At 39.8% G+C, this 16,472-nt stretch overlaps 1 long non-coding RNA gene across 2 annotated transcripts in view; it reads right to left on the bottom strand.

Moving 5' to 3' along the window:
* The window catches only part of LOC142083638 (uncharacterized), a 29,009-nt gene extending 21,660 nt beyond the window's left edge, over positions 1-7,349 (bottom strand). Inside the window, exons 1-2 of one of the 2 annotated variants that reach the window (XR_012674125.1) lie at positions 7,062-7,349; positions 5,203-5,269 (exon numbers count right to left, since the gene is read on the bottom strand). This is a non-coding gene — a long non-coding RNA (uncharacterized LOC142083638). Of the gene's footprint in view, positions 1-5,202; positions 5,270-6,258; positions 6,387-7,061 lie in introns of those variants that run through there. The other variant, XR_012674124.1, reaches the window with a different exon arrangement.
* Positions 7,350-16,472: the final 9,123 nt, after the last annotated feature.

Genomic DNA, 16,472 nt, shown 5'->3' on the forward strand with positions numbered 1-16,472 from the left:
GTCCTGAAGCCTGGTACTAGAAAGTTCACGAGATCTTCAGCTCCCACTGGAATCAGGGCAGTCCTGTTGCCTTCAACGTATAGCATGTTCTCAACATCTCACAGGACGTGGTCTTCAGGCTCCAGTTCACAAACACATGTGCTTAACTTAAGCATGCGAGTAGTCCCATTAATGCTGAAGTACTTAAGGTTAACCATGTATGTAATTGCTTGCAGGGCTGGTTCCTTAATTAGCTACACTAATCCTTTAATCCTCCCTATCTTTTAACCTCTGTACTGTTACATGCCTCAATTTCTTTAATCAGATAATGAACATTAGGGAAGTTGTTATTTACTGCTTCTGCTTCAAGACTTGAACTAAAAAAAGATGGACCATGTGTGGAGGCTTATTATTAAACATGGTAAAAATAAAACACAATGGCATAAAAAGGTGTTTGCCAGTTTTGAAGAACATCTTAATTTTCCTTTTGTTAAATACGTGACTTTTTCACACTTGCTGAAGTCATGCATGCATTTCTTGAGATTTTTCCCTAAGTTTAAAAATTGCACGTTCTTTGTATGATAAACTTCCAAAAACCAACACCAACAAAAAGCCAGCAAAAAAATACGATTAAGTTCTAGAATCACAAAATAGTACAGGGGGAAAAAAAAAAAGCAAAGCTCTGGCAAAAGTAGTTTTGAAGAGGCCATTTTCCAATTAATGTTTTTCATTAAAAGCGTCTGCTAGTTGCACTTGGATATGCCGGTTGCACTGCCTGCTTTCTGCCAATCTCCCCTTATCAAGTGTAAGGCTGCCAGGAGAGCAGAAAAGCACATTTGCAGTCGTCAGGTTTCATTGCCTTTTCTACTCCCTTGACCTATTTTTTTTCCTAATCTTTAAATTTTTTTCTTTTTCTTAGTTCAGCACTTAGCATTCCTCCAAATTTTTAATTATTCTCCTTGGCAATTCCCTGGAGCCCTCTGCTTGAACTTTCTTTCTCCACTTACTTTACTTCTAAGTAATGAGCACCTATACTAGGCTTTACCGGAGTCTAACCCCCTGTAGTTTTCTTTACTTCATCTGTATGCTGCAAGCTGTCCCTTTTGGAGAGTTGCCTTGCAGTTTGACAATATTGGGAGTCTATTCTTTCGCAGATGATTTCCCCGTCAGGTTCACTGCTACTGAAAACAGGACTACTGACAGCATACGTTTTGAATCCAGCCATGAAAATCGCTTCATGATAATCTTTACCAAATGCTGCATTACATGGCACTACATTTGCTACTGGGCTGGGGATTCTTCTTGCTGTTTGTAAATCTGCTTTTATGACCATATTATTTTGAACGTTTCATTTCATGCTTAGTACTGAGAAAGGAATAAAGTATCACAGTAAAGCATTAGATGCTTACCTAAAAAGGGGATGCTAGCCTATCCAATTTTCTTACAGTATTGCTCACTTAATATAGTGAATAAGCCCGAGGTCCAATATGATTCCTTCATAATGTACACTGAACTGTATCACTTTCTTCCTCAAGCCAGTTTGCCATTGAGCCATCTTCTCATTACTATGATCAATCTTCTCTCTGCTGATCAGAATTTAATCCTATTAAATCACTAGGCTTGCAGTAAACGCGTATCATACACACACATGCTTGCCACAGCAGATTATTATAACTGCCTTTATTTTTGGAACATGCTCTCAAGGCTCCCCCAGGCTAATCCGTACAACCCTGCTGCATGGCTTCAGGAAGCTGGGAGCGGCATAGCCCTCCACCGGAGGGGAAACGGGGCGCAGGGACTGTATGGAGGGCACAGCCCCCCAGTCTTGCTCCAGGAGCGCAAAGTTCAAGAACGGGTGGCAGGGAGGACAGAGGAAACAGCATGGACATTGTGGGCCTGCTTTCCACCTTATACAGCTGCTCACGGCTGGGCTGGCAGCTGGGAGAAGTCAACACCTATGGCCTGTGGAGGCTTCTATATATCCCAATACAGTCCAGTTTTCTCAATTTTATTGAGATTTTTGATTATTTGCCCTGAAGCAGTAATAGAGCGATAAAGGTCTTGACTAGGGGAGAAGCATTCCAAGTCATTTAGTAATTTGTAGCTGCCAATGTTTCAACTAGTTTGGGTCACTAGAGGGTGCAGATTAGCCTCTTCAGTCTCAGTGTGGACATTTGTTTTGTGACATATAGACCCAGACAGCCTCCTGATTTATGGTATTAAGTGCTTCAGAGAGGAGGCGTGAATTACTCATTTTGAGTCTGTTTGCACGTTTCTGGTTTTCCTTTTACAAGGACAGTTTTCCTTTAACAAGCACACACTACCAGGGTGCTATGTTATGTAGAGTAAGGCATTTCATGGCTGTTCCTGCCATATAAAAGGAAAGATTTTGTCAATATAACTATTAAACAGAATAGCAACATGAAAATTTAGGTATGGCTTAGTCTTTTAATAGTCTGAAAACAGCACATTCAAATTACGTCACTTATTTTAAAAATAGAGAATACAGCCTGAAGAAGTTTTTAGCCTGTAATTGAGCTTTTTTCAGATAAGATGTACAGAGTTTTCAGCAGATTCTTATTCTTTTCTCTGTGTGGCTTGCCAAACCATTTCCCCTATTTTACTGCTTCTGATAACTGAGTTTTATAATTTAATGGTCTCTAAACTTTTTAGGATTAACAAAGTGGCAAAGACATAACAGATTACATCTGAATTGAAGTGTTAGTAACTTCTGTATTTGGGTACATAAATACCTGCCACCTAAAGGGTATCTTCTAAGCTATAAATACACAATTGCTAATGTTTTTTACATTTTATGTAAAAACATGACCATTATGTCCGAATCTGTTTTTTGGTTTATGTGGCAATAGTTTTAGATCACATTTTCATCTAGCTGTTGTAATGAACAACTTGGATTTACAAATATACTTGCCAGGGAACTAGTGGTTTGGAAAATAATGAGGATGAGAAAACCTTCCTTGTTCTCTGTGCAGGCTAGACTCTTAATGAGAGAGAATGGTGATGAGCTGTAAAGCAGAATGGTCCAGCAACATTCTCCTGAAAGATAATCATCTAATCGTCCCAGGAGCTGCACATGAGAGCATCCTGAAACCCCTTGCTGAATAAAAGCATCTGTCCAGAGCTTAATTAACAAAAAGTTATGCATTTAATACTGCTTAAGAAAGTTAAGATCAGTCAATCAAGAGCGTACCTCTGAGTTCACGTGGTCATTAGTGGTTCTATTGTAGATGTAAGCTATTGCAACAAAGAAGCAGAGAGAGCGTTTATAAACTTTGGCAAAAGGAAGCAGACATGATTTTATGTTATATATAGCTGGATTCACTTGCTGGACCGCAGGTAGATCAATAAATACTATTTAAATGAAAATCTTTGACTCTGCCCACACTCATCATTTTGCTGTCTAACTTGTTAAAGAGAAATTTCTTTTATTAAATAGTCAGGAGTTACGGTGTGAATTTAATTCTTGACAGTACTCAAATCTACCATGCTGCACAGGAGTCAAAATGTCATAAGACGTTATTAACAACATGAAAAACAATGCCCTATGCAGGTTATCCAATGGCCAGAAGTACATATAACAGCATAATTGTGGTGGTGTAGACAGCGTCTGGATGCCAATTTGTCTATTATTATTTTTATGTCTACAGTCTCCACTATGGATCACAAGGTCTGTGCATAGCAGAAGTGGATTGGCAACTAAGAAACAGGTCCAACAACCTGTTAGGAAATGGGGCTGCAGATAAGTAAAGCCACTGACTCTTAGTCACTCTCTCTCAGAAACAGCGAGGTCTGAGTAGGAAAAGAGGCAGAATAATTAAAATAAAAACATCATCTTTTTCTACTGTGAAAAATAATACCCTTACTGTCATAGGGAGCTGCTAGCACAAAAGGGGAAAGTAGGAGCAGCAAAAGTTTTCAGTTTTTCCCAAAGACACTCCCAAAACTTGACGTCTTTGATGGAATTATTTTCAGGGTCTAAATTCATAGCCTTCATTAATTATAAAAATTTCACATGCTATCCAACAGCAAACTACACGTTTAAGAAATTCTAGTTCAAAGTTTGTTCTTTACCTGACCTGTTACATGACCTCAAATAATTTAACCATAAAAAAATGAGTGCAGCACTAGAGAAAGGACCTCTGACGAGTGGGTGACATGAAGGGGAGACTCAGTGTAGACACAGGGCCTCAGCAGGTGGGAGATGTCCCTGGCTCCAGGCAGAGCTGGCACAAGTTGTGTGCTCTGCAGAAGCGATACCCACATGGGAGCTCTGCTTTTGGCCCACTGCGGGCAGGGCAAAGTGGATAAGCTCTGCTGAATCAGTGCTTGGCTCTGCACAACCACGTAAGTTGTCCCTGCAAAGGTGACTGTGATAAAAACACTGTGAGGTGGCTCTGAATGGAGTCTGATGAACACGGTAGGGCTTTCCAAGTGCAACCAGGGCAAGGGCAGTGCTAGTAAGAGGCTGAATCAAATAACAAGCAAAACATTATTAATTTTCTCAGACAGTTCTCATCTCAAAAAATGAGGAACCCCCTACTCTAGAGTTGCAGACAGGATTGTGACTGGCCTCAGTTCTCTGCTGAGAGTTGGAAGAATGTAAAACCCACTGACAGCAAAACAGTGACTATCCAGCAGGGAGATGCCATGGGAGCTGCAACAGTAGCCTATAAGTAGATATATTTCAAGGACTGATACTGTATGGATTATTTACATGAGGATGCTGTGCAGAGAAATTTATGATGGAAATTTAAAGCACACAAATCCCCATGTGGACATCTCTTCATAGTCAATATTTGAAAGTGGAGCACTATACGAGGCAGGAGGAAATAAGACTCTACTTTTCTTTAGCTGTGGAATTCTGCACAGAGCAATTGCACTAGAATTGATTCTATTCTGAGTCAAACAGAGCTTAGGAGGGAGGCGGTTTAATCAAATCTTAGTTAGTTCTAGTTCAGTAGTCCATGCCCAGGGGAAAAAAAAAAAACAAAACAAAACAAAAAAACCCAACATCATGTACAAAAATAACATCATTAGATGAAAAGACTTGAATCAAAATTCCTAGTCCAAGATAGATGTTAAAATCACATTCTTTTACTCATGAGTTCGGGACATACATTGCAATATCATGCTATTTTTTAATCTATTCATATACTATATATTCTCTGAAAGGTAAATACAATACATTTCTTTCAAAGGTACCTTTATAAGCAAAGACAATTCATTTCCTTAAGGAAGACTTTTTTCGGTATCTTGCCTGTATTCCTTGCTATGGTGTAAAAGAAAAAAAAAAGATTACTGCATTTTTCTCTCTTTTTTGTTCTTCTTTTGTCTTTCTTTTTTTTCTTGTATTGTTCTTGCCGTTTCCTGAACATAAATGTCTAAATCAGTGAAGAGATCCTTGATCCTCTACTAATCATTAGCATTTTGAGACAGATTCAAGTCAATGATCTATGGATTAAAAGCACTATAGCCTGTTACCTGTCTACCAAGATAGTTTGCCCTAGTGTTGTGTCATTTAGCAAAGAAGTCCTCTAGTTTGCGATCTTCTACATTTATTGTTTAAAAAGGAATTAATCCTAAAATAATTAATGCCAGTTTATATTGTTATCATGTATCTGTAGGCTTCTGTTCACTCTAGCTATAAATATAATGGGATTCACTCTTTTCTATCCTTCATGGTTCAATCCCTGTAATTGTAATTTACGGTCAAGATATCTGTCAACACGTTGCTCCTTTTGCTGGTTGATAGTTCATACAACAATGGAAGCTATCTGCCAAGCAGCACCTATCTTTTTAATAATTCAAGATATTAAATAAATAAAATGGAGTATGTACCCACTGCCTTATTTTCTTTAAACTTGCTCATCCCTCTCATACACATTTCATGATAAAAGCTGTAGGTTAAGAGACACTGATTTGTCATCACCACAGAAAGTGAAGTTGCAACCAGGGAAAACTTTGCTTTTCTAACTTACTGTTTCCCTACAAGAGGAAAGACAACTTCAAGCCACTGTCGCTATGTGTGTGACAGTTGCTTAGGTTAGCCAAGATGCATGCATAAAGTCAATGTATTTATACTGTCTGTACTTTTAAACAATCATAACAAAATTCAAACCCCTTCATATGGAATTAAGTTCAACACAGTATTTTTTTGAATATCAATTATTTTGAGTTTTTATTTAATAAAAATCTCTACTTCCTGTATGTTATTTCTATTGTTTTATTTTCTTTAACTTTTTCACTGAGATAGCTTACCATATAAAGTTCAGACCTAGGTGTTGAGCACAGCAAAGTTAGAAATTCGACTGTTACATCCATGACGATGTTGTAACTGTTCCGCTATGGTCTCCGTCTCAGAAGTGTTGTGATTACTCACAATGTACCTACAAAGTGTAGTTTGAAACAGAAAACTACTTTTTGCTGTTTTAAAGGTGGGGAACTGACCCACAGGGACCAAATCCAGATCCTCAAGAGCTGATTAAAGATCTTCATACCACCGAATTGATTGCAATGTTGTGTGGCCACTTGGAGCCTCTGTCCTGGCAGAGCTGTCCCGTGCCATAGATGGAGTCTTCAGTACAGAAATGATCATGAATATGAACCTTTCACGCTCTAGGCCGTAAGCATGAAGACATCTTTCCATTTCATTCTTTAATATCTACTTTGAATTTTGTTTTTCAATCAGCATATATTTGAATAATCAAACATTTTATTTTTATCAAGAGGGAGTGTGAAATATGAGAATTCACTGTTCTGTACTTTTCCCCCAAGCAATCTGTGGAAAGGCAATAGCTGTATTTCACAGATAACATGGCCATTAGCAGCTCAGTCTGCTCCTTCTGACCAGTGGTATTATGTCACACATGGTTTTGATATCAGAATTGAAAGCAGCAGGTATCCACTTTAATTCATTTTTCCCTTACTATTTCAGACATGTTATATCTGGTTAGATAATAAACGTTGCAACTTATCAAAAAGCAACAATGATTTTGATAACTGAAGAATGGTTATAAAAAAAACCCCAAACAAACAATTAATAATGCAGTTAAGAGCCAGACCTGGTGTGTATGGGGGGATGGGGAGGGGTTTGCAGAAATTCAGATGACAATCTTCCTTGTGTACAGCCTCTTCCAGCCTGAGGGTTTTCAGAGCGCGCCCAGTTACAGCAGAAGCATTACTCAATTACTACACTGCGATGTGGGTGATTTCAGTGGCATAAATGGGTTCAGATGGTCAAAATGCTAGCATGGCCTTGTCATCCTATGATAGGAGGCAGTTAAATGAGGTCTGAGGTTCTGAATAAAGAGAGATCAGTCTGCCAATTTCCATGGCAAACCACCGTTAGCGATCGTTTTAGCCTGTTACGTAAGATCACGCTAGCTGTTTTTCGGATGGCATTGAAGATAACAGCTCTTTTGGAGAGATGACAAAATGAAACGCCCACAAAGAGAGAGGAGCAACACAGCACCGGCAGAAGCAGCAGCTCATGTCTCCGAGGGCGTCTCTGACTTGCGGACCGTAGGCCAGAGAAGGAAGGCACTTCCCATTGCCCTATCGGTCCCACTAGATGCAGCAAACGCCTTTTGGTCTTAAACCGAAGTGGCCTCTTTTGATGACAGGTTCACAGCATCGTGGGCAAGAGTCACAGGTGACAGTAAAAAGGGTGATGTTGTGTGGTTCCTTTTGATACACATCTCCTGGCGCCAGCAAGGCCCCGGTGGCACCGAGGAGGCCGCTGGATGGGACATCCCTGGTGATGCAAGAATGTTTCTTTTGCTCCATCTGCACTTTTAGCACTGATACCAAATTATATATTCCTCAGGGCAATGGCTGAATAAATCTCACCTTTTTGTTGACTGATTCAGTCTCCAGGCTCCTGTCTCTGCCCTCTTCGAGGGGCCTTGTTCTGTCTAGCCGTTCGCGTAGTGTGCACACCAGGCGCCCAGCTCCCGCCTGAGGACTTGGCGACTGCTTTGGGGAGGCTGGAGAGACCTTGTGCTTCCCCTTTCTGCAGCTGCTTGTACTCAGATCTCCAAATGAGCCCGCACAGGCTTACTGCTGAATCAGGCCCTAAACCGCCTTCATCTTAACGAGCTACCTTTTGTGATCAGCAAAATAAGCTAGTGAAGCTGCTACTTTGAAAGCTTAAGGGTTTTGCTGAAGACTAGGGACTTTGGACTCATTAGGAAGGATTTAGGAAGCAGCGAAGCACCCACACGCAAACCCATCCACTCCTCTGCAACCTCATGCCGGAAGCACGGAAACTCAGAGTGCCTGGAATTTTGCTTCCGTGTCCTAACTCGCTGCCGTCTGAGCAGCCGTGGGCCCCAGCACCCCTCAGCGGAGGGGGCTGCGGAAGCCAGGCAGAGGTAGGCCGCCAGGGCCCTGGGCCTGCCGCCGGGCTCTGCTCAGAACGTGCCCGTGCAGCGGGAGAGCGGGCTCCTCACCGCGCGGCAGTGCCGCCGGCCACTGGAGAGGGGAGGGGGGGCAGCGCCGGTGTTCTCTCCCCTCTTTCACGGAAGGTTAGTGGTCATCCAGGAGGCTTGTGTTCAGCGCCCTCGCTACCTAGTTCTGCCTTCTGGTAGGGGGTTTTCAGCATTGGCCTAAGGTTATTTGAGGTGAGGACAAAGATTCTTTTCCTCTCCTGTTGAATTGCTTTTGAGCTAGTCAAGATCAAAAATAATGGGAAAGGGAAAGGGGAAAAGAAAGAAGGGAGGGGAAAGAAAGAAAGAAGAGGGGGGGAAAGAAAGAAGGGAGGAAAGAAAGAAGAGGGGGGGAAAGAAAGAAGGGAGGAAAGAAAGAAGGGGGGAAGAAAGAAGGGAGGAAAGGAAGGGAGGAAAGAAAGAAGGGGGAAAGAAAGAAGGGGAAGAAAAAAGGGGGGAAGAAACAAGGGGGAAGAAAGAAGGGGGGAAGAAAAAAGGGGGGGAAAGAAAGAAGGAGGGGGAAAGAAGAGGAAGAAGAAGAAAAAAAAAATTGTCTTTGGATCTCAGAGAGGGACTGTGAGGCGAAACAAGGTAATATACCATTATAGCTTATATCCCTAGGGTATTCCTCTGAGCAGCATTCTTAGTGAACTCTGTTTCAAGGACTAGTCTAAGACATGCCTGTAGTCTTTGAAGTAAGGACCAAACCTCTGTGCTCCTTCTTGAACCCCCGTGCAAGGGCCCTTCCCCCAGCAGAAAGGGGAGTTATGCTGCTGCTTCTGTAACTTACGTGCTCACATGCATTCTCACTCTCACTCAGCAAATTTTCCTTCTGGGCTGCTTTACAGCCCACACAAAATTCGTGGGGATGCAAAGATGAAGCCTGCAAAACCACTGCACGGGTATTGCCAGCAGCATGCCCGTGATTCCGTGGATTTGCACCACGCAGCATCATTATCACTTAGACTGCAAGTTGGTTGGGCTAAAGACCCTGTCAGTGACTAGTTTTGTCAATTAGTGTGTGCAGCTATGGCATTTGAATGAATCATAAGGCAGTATCAGACTGCCATGTGGCATCACCAGGCTACCATGTCAGGCAAAACATTTTATATCACAAAACAAATCAAATGGAAGTGAAAAAAGGCCTTGGCATATTTAAGGAAAAGAATGGTTTTACTCCTGCTAGGAGTAAAAGGAGAAAAAAGAAAAAAAGAAAAAAGAGATTGGTTGCCTAAGCGTGCACATATTATAAAGCTGTCATTTACAGGAATGAAGCAAAAATAAACTCCCTTGCTACTACTGACATAGTCTAATAACCTGCATTGCTTGATGTAGAATCTGCACAGAGCTAATGACTTCAGGTCTTGCTGACCCTGTATGGCTCAGTTCCCAGAGTCCTACTGAGCATATGGGGAAAATAGCCAGGTTTTGTACAAACACAAATGTTTGCTTGAGCTGAGCCCAGGACCAATACAGTCTAACCATCATCTTGGGAAAGGAAGTTTTGTTGCCAAGTAAAAATTTAATCTGGAAGCTGAGAGTCAGTAAGAAATAGAGTTGTTTCCTTAGACAGTCCTTCTCTGCTATGAAAATGAAATCCATGGTAAGAGGAGCAGATTGTAAAAAATTGTACTATGATGATATCTAAATACCTCCTAAAAAAAGATTTATGATTTTAGTCTAGTCCTGAAGGGAATTTGCAGAACTGCAGGACCACTGGCACTGATGTGGGGATTGCAGACAGCACAAATCAGGCTCTAAATAATGGATCAAAAAGAGGAGCCTCAAAAGCTACTTTTTATTGCTCTTTGGGGAATAGCGCAGACTATTATAAAATACTGCAGGTGGTGAAGCTCCAATAGCATCGCGTAGTTTAAAGGAAAAAAAGCCTGAAGGAAGAGGGGGAAAGCTGAGTGGCAGCGACCTGGGTAGAGCTACACCTCTGTACAGTAGGAGACAGGTACCTGGGGCAGGGATGGCAGGACGCCCCGGAGATGGCCACGTCCCAGCCTTGCGCGGTATTCAGCACCCTGCCCCTCAACCTTGTACAACGTAATGTAAACTTGCAATGCCTGGGTGATTCAGCTGGTCCCTTGGAATCCTACATTCTTCTCAAAATAAAGCAAGGTTAACTATATAACCTGGTTAAATAAGAGCAATCATGGAATCATGATATTCAGGTGTATTCAGTTGGTTGCTCATGTTTTATCTGAGAATGGTCACACCAGGAACCATCTCTGTTCCTTGTGTCAAAAGGGGCAGGCATCATCACCATAAAACAGCCTTTGTTAATTCAAACTGTATGATAAAATGCAAGACAGACCTATCCCCAGTCAAAACTCTACAGCATGCTTATTTATAGTGTCTGCGGTCTTTTCCCAATTGATTTTTGGTTGGAAAAAAGCAACAAAAATACAAGATTAAATATGACCAAATATAAATTAAATAAAAATTAAATTAGATCAAATATAAATTAAAGTACAGCAGAGAACAGTAATTTATTTTCACCTGAAACTTAAACAGGCCAATAGCAGTGAATGCTTGGCTATCTCCAAGCAAACCAAGAGCTTGCTTGCCAGACTCAATCTCTGGTGACCAGCTCTTTACAGCTACATGCAAGATTCAGTAAGAAAACAGATGGTACACTGGAGCTTTGCTTCATGAAGAATAATAGATGAGTAGATAGAGCCTCTCAATCTCAGAGTGGCACACAGGGTGATCAGAATCCTAATCACAACCACACTGTGATAAAAGACTCGGGATGAAGAATGAATTAAAGTGGTTTGGTCTGTTTTATCAATAAAAGTAATAGTAACATATATATCTTACAATTCTTTAAGCAGAAGACGACTCACAGGAGTGATGCATACTGCTTATAAAGTAGTGTGAAGTGGGATAAATCACACTGTCCATTTAATAGTTGTGCATTTGCTGCCTCTGTATTATCAGCAAGATTATTCCCTGCATTCTGGCAAAATGGATAAGAATATATAAAAAATATACAGACCGAAATTCTCCTTCTGGCGTCTGTTGTCCCCTTACTGTGAAGGCTGGCACAGGTTAGAAAACAAATCATTTGCTTTATGTTGCACCATTTTGTTATTATGATACATTATAGACTAATGCAGGATTCTGTCATCTAGAAATATCTGAGCAAGATTTCCATATTTGAAAAACAATTTCATGTCAAGAAGGTAATAACAAGTGAAATAACATCAATATAACTAGAATATTAGGACAGCCTAAAAGTAATGATATTGCAGCCTAAGGTATTAGAAGGAAATAGCTTAAATTATTCAGCAAGCGAACTGATGTCATGTGGTCAATGCACTACATGTTTCACATGTCCCAATTAGAATTAATGTAATAATAAAGATTGATTATTAAGTAATAAACACTGGCCAAACAAATTACTGTAAACATAAGTCAAATCTACTAGGACAGCATATCTCTCCCTGTGGTTTGCAGAACAGACCTTGATGCAAAGCAGAACCGAACAAGCAATTCTTCACAAATATTTTCTGACTTCTTTGTCCATCTTGCAAATGTAAATCAAGCTATCTCGGCAGAAGCCACTGAAAAATTTTCTCAGTGTGTTACTGTCCAAGATGTAATAAATAATAGAAAAAATATTTCTTTGGGCTTACCTATATGAGACTGCACCACAATTCCCTATATCGTTTATCACATTTCATTATAACCAGCATAGGCAAGTCACGCATTTTTCTTTGTATTGCAGCATCAGATTCATTTGGTAAAAGCAGACTCATTTATGGACTTCTAGGATTTTTACTGAAAGTAAATAATGATTTATGCTACAGAGATTTTAATACTGAATTGAGTCCCTTCACAAATGGTGATTCCACCAGCGTGACAAACTGCAAGGCCTTGCAGCTTTCATGAAATGCCATTCCCGCCTTGTTGTCTCTCAGATGGTGTCAACTGGTACGAGGTTGAGCCACAATACAGTTAGTGGCAGAGAATCTGTCCTAACAGCTTCTTTCTAATTCATTGGAAATAGTGCATTTTCATCCTCAAATACAAGCTCATCTTGCCCACAGATATAAAAATGAAGCTGAATCTTGGATCAATGGGCTAATACCAAAAGGATTTATTAGCTAAAGAGACCCTTCATCCTACGGCCTTCAGACTATAGGATAGGATTCAACCTTGTTTCATACACAAGCACTGACAGAAAACCTATGAACCACCTGTGTAAGCCCCTTCAAGTCCTTCGTATTTGTTTTCACCTCTTTTGAGTGAGTAATTCCCATTAAACAGAGCTTCTGGCATGGCGCTATTGCTGACCTGCTCTCAGATGTTGTTCTTTCATTGCTTCGTGTTGTGCAAACTCTCAGGCTGCATAAAGTTGTAAGTCCATCGTTCTAAAGGGGTTTATCACTAAGAAACCACCAAGGAAATGGAAACAGAAGAATGTCCATCTCATGGTGGACAGCACTGCTATGAAAAGGCAGGTCCATGTTGCTGGTGTGGATCAAAAGACAGTGAAATACAGCTTATATGGACAAAACTTCTTTTTTTTTGGCATTAATATTTGGCATTAGACCACACAGCAAATTCAATTTGAAGTATGCAAGACCTATTACAAAATTAACAATGGAATACATAATTGATTAGAAGGTAAATATATGCATGCAAGACTTAAAGTAGCATGGAGAATACATTCCCCACTTCAGGATGTTAAAGATGAAAAAATGGAAGTCTTTGTTCCAGATTTACCTTATTACAAATGCCTGTCCACATTGTATATTGCTCTGGTCAGCACATGTAAGAAATACTTGATGAGATGGGAATCCATTCGGCCTTTTCAAATAAAGCTTACCTCCAAAGTTAGAGTAAACCAGTACTCTCAGAAGTCATTGGTAGAGGTGACAAGCCTGAAAGACACTACCTGCTGTTTCTAAATGTTCAAATAGCGAATAAAGAAATACAAGACCACTGCTTGATGCCCTAGATGCTTTACAATTCATGCCCACTTAGTAGAGAACTTAACTGAGATATGGTGCTTTTGAGACACTTGTTCAAACACACGTTGCTCTCGCCAAACCTCTCCCCTCTCTGTCTCTCGGCATACTGTGCAGTTCTACCCTCCATCAGATTTATATGCAGTATACTCCTAGATCTTGAGATAAACTAACAGGCGTCTGAAAGAGACCCCAAATGAAATATTCATGAACTGTCATAACATTCATTACCATTTTATGATTCTCTTTACTTGGTCGAACAACAACGCTTTCTAGCACTCTATTAAATCAGCTAGCAAACTTTATAAATCATCAGCTAAACTACATGAATCTGTCACTTCTTAATGTACTGTCTGGGCTCCAAAAATACTTGAGCACATGGCAAACTCTCTTTGCTGTCATTCTTCAACATTGATTTTTCTGGGTAAACTCTTACCATATTAGGAATTTACCATCTTTTTACGGTCAAGTTTGAGTTTAGTAGATTAATAAGCCAAAGAAACAGGTAAAATCTAACAGATATTTATTTTTGCAATGATGAAAATATACTTAGCTTATCTAGGGAAAAAAAAAACAAATGTGAATGGACTCGCCAACTAAAATAAAATTTTTTTGCTGAGCTATGTGAATAGAACAGGGACGTTCAGATGCAGCTAAAGCTTTGCAAGGCTGCTAATGCTGGACTGAAAGCTAACCCAGGCTGCTGGAAGATGATGCTAAATCCTACTGAAGGAAAGTGGAAGTGACTGGAATTGCTGAGGACGCAGATGACCTAAAGAAGAATCAGACCTGTCCATTTCCATTAACATTGTCACCTCTCATTTCAGGGCCTTCTTGGCAGAGATCTTCCCAGCTGTCTGTAGTACACTTTTTCCACCTATCTCTGCTGGCTAACAATAGCTCTCATACCAACTTTTATCAATGACTTGCTGCCCAGGATCAACATGGTTCTTTTATCTGTTGTATTCGCTGGAGTCAACACTGCACACCTCATCGTCTTCCTGGTTTCTTCCCTGATTACATTGGGTTTTGCTTAGCCTGTCTCTCCATGTTGCTTGCTAAAATCCAGAATCTACATAGTTCTCAGTCATGACAAATTTTAAGCAATTCTGTCATGGCTGACTTTGGCCACATCAGCCTAGTCAAATAATGTAACTGAGAAAAAAACCTGTAAATTATTGAATAAAAAAAAAAAAAATCTGCATCTAAACTGAAATAAAACTATCAATTATCTCCTGAATTTATTGGCTGTAATTGCACATGATACTTGCAATATTTTCAACAGTATCTGTTCTGTTGATAACGTTCTACAAGGTCACAGTTACAATAAATACTGTGTTCTGAAACTGAAACTTTCTGTGTCTGAGCCTTTGGCCTCTTTTCTACTATGTACCGGGTCTTACTGATTTGTGTGACTTTTGCCCCTGAAGCTATGGAAGCCTAAGCATATTTTGAAGCTAATTCCTTTCCTCTAAGCAGCTGGTAGATAAGCAAGAAATTATTTACACACAAGGTTAGTCTTTTGATGCCAGTCGTCTATTCCTGTGCTTGAAGTTAAGTGCTAGTTTAAGTGCTTTGCCAGGTTAAAGAAACAGAGCCAGGTTCAGGGCCCCTGACATCAGCAGGAGACATTTACAGAGGCAAAATAATCTTTGGATTAGGCCAAGAGTATTTATAACCATTACAAGAACATTCAAGATGTCTATATGTATCCATTTCAAAATTTATGCCAAAGGCAGAAAATTTCAGAGTAGATTGTAAAATTTTGGTAGATTTATTTAAAGTTATAAGAGCTTTTAGTTGTTAGTACAGAAACATTGTGCCAAGTGATATGAAGTACAATTTTGAATTTCAAATTCAGAGAAGAAAAAGCACCACAGAGAAAGTGTTTATTCTGGACCTGTTGACATACTAGCCTTTTCTTTAAAAAAGATGAAATTGAATCTTTTCATTCGTGCTTCAAGTTTTGTACTCGTTTCTCGTCAGTAACATGTAGCAGACCAGAGATTTGGCTTTAGAGTTGATTCTGAACAACCTGCAAGAAACTCCAGACTTCATTTAATAAAAAACAGCTAAGTCCAGTCTAGCATTCTAGTTCTGGCTTCATTGAGAGCAATGGCAATACTCTCATTATCTTAAATGGGGGCATATTTTATTTTTGGTGATTAAATGCTATCACAAAAAGTTCTAACACCCTTCTTATTTTTTTATAAACACTCCTCTGTAGAGCATCTTTCCAAAAGATGAGCGTACAAGGGTGAAAGACCTTTCCCTGGGTCAGGTCTGAGCTTCTTTTGAAGAAGCCTGTAGTTTATATTAGAGATGTAGTAAGTAACGAGAAACATGTATCTACTGCCAACTGAACTCTAGATGTTCGACTTATTAACTTGGGAGGGACATTTGTTTTGCAGATACCTTTCCAAACATGATTTATTATACCTTATGGCAACAGAACTGAGTGTTGCTGAAGTTAGCAGAGCAATATGGCAAAGACACTAAACCAACAAAGCATCATAAGATGGAAATGATTGCAAATTTTCCATTGGAATTTTTTTCCAGAGGAGAATTGTTTTTGATTAATCAAACATTTCTACAGAGGATAAGCTTTTTCCTCAAAAGATTTCAGGTTATGAGATTTTTATTTTTAAAAAGTTTATTTAAAAAAAAACCCTTTTCTTTCATGAAACCTCACTTTCCTGCCCCTACGCCTATTGTATTGCACTAACTTCAAACTTGGTAGCACATTACGCAAGTAACATCCTCTGCAGGTCTTTGACAGAAGACAGCAATTTTGTTGGACTTTATGTGTAAGGGAGAATAAAACCCAACATGAGAATTAACGGCTGAAGTTTATTGTTTTAACTAAAATTGAAGACCACTGCTTTTCAGTTCAAGATATTTTGTGTGAACATTCTAATTTATTATTGAAGTTATGGATGTGACAGCTTTATAAGCTGTCAAACATTCCAATGGAGATAATTCATTACAGATCAAAAGTTGATTTGGTGTAAATTGTCACATTCCATAGGCTCCAGCTGAAATTTAATGCAATGATATCAAA

The sequence above is a fragment of the Calonectris borealis genome, chromosome 6 (genome assembly GCF_964195595.1).
Source record: "Calonectris borealis chromosome 6, bCalBor7.hap1.2, whole genome shotgun sequence".
Classification (NCBI taxonomy): Eukaryota; Metazoa; Chordata; class Aves; order Procellariiformes; family Procellariidae; genus Calonectris; species Calonectris borealis.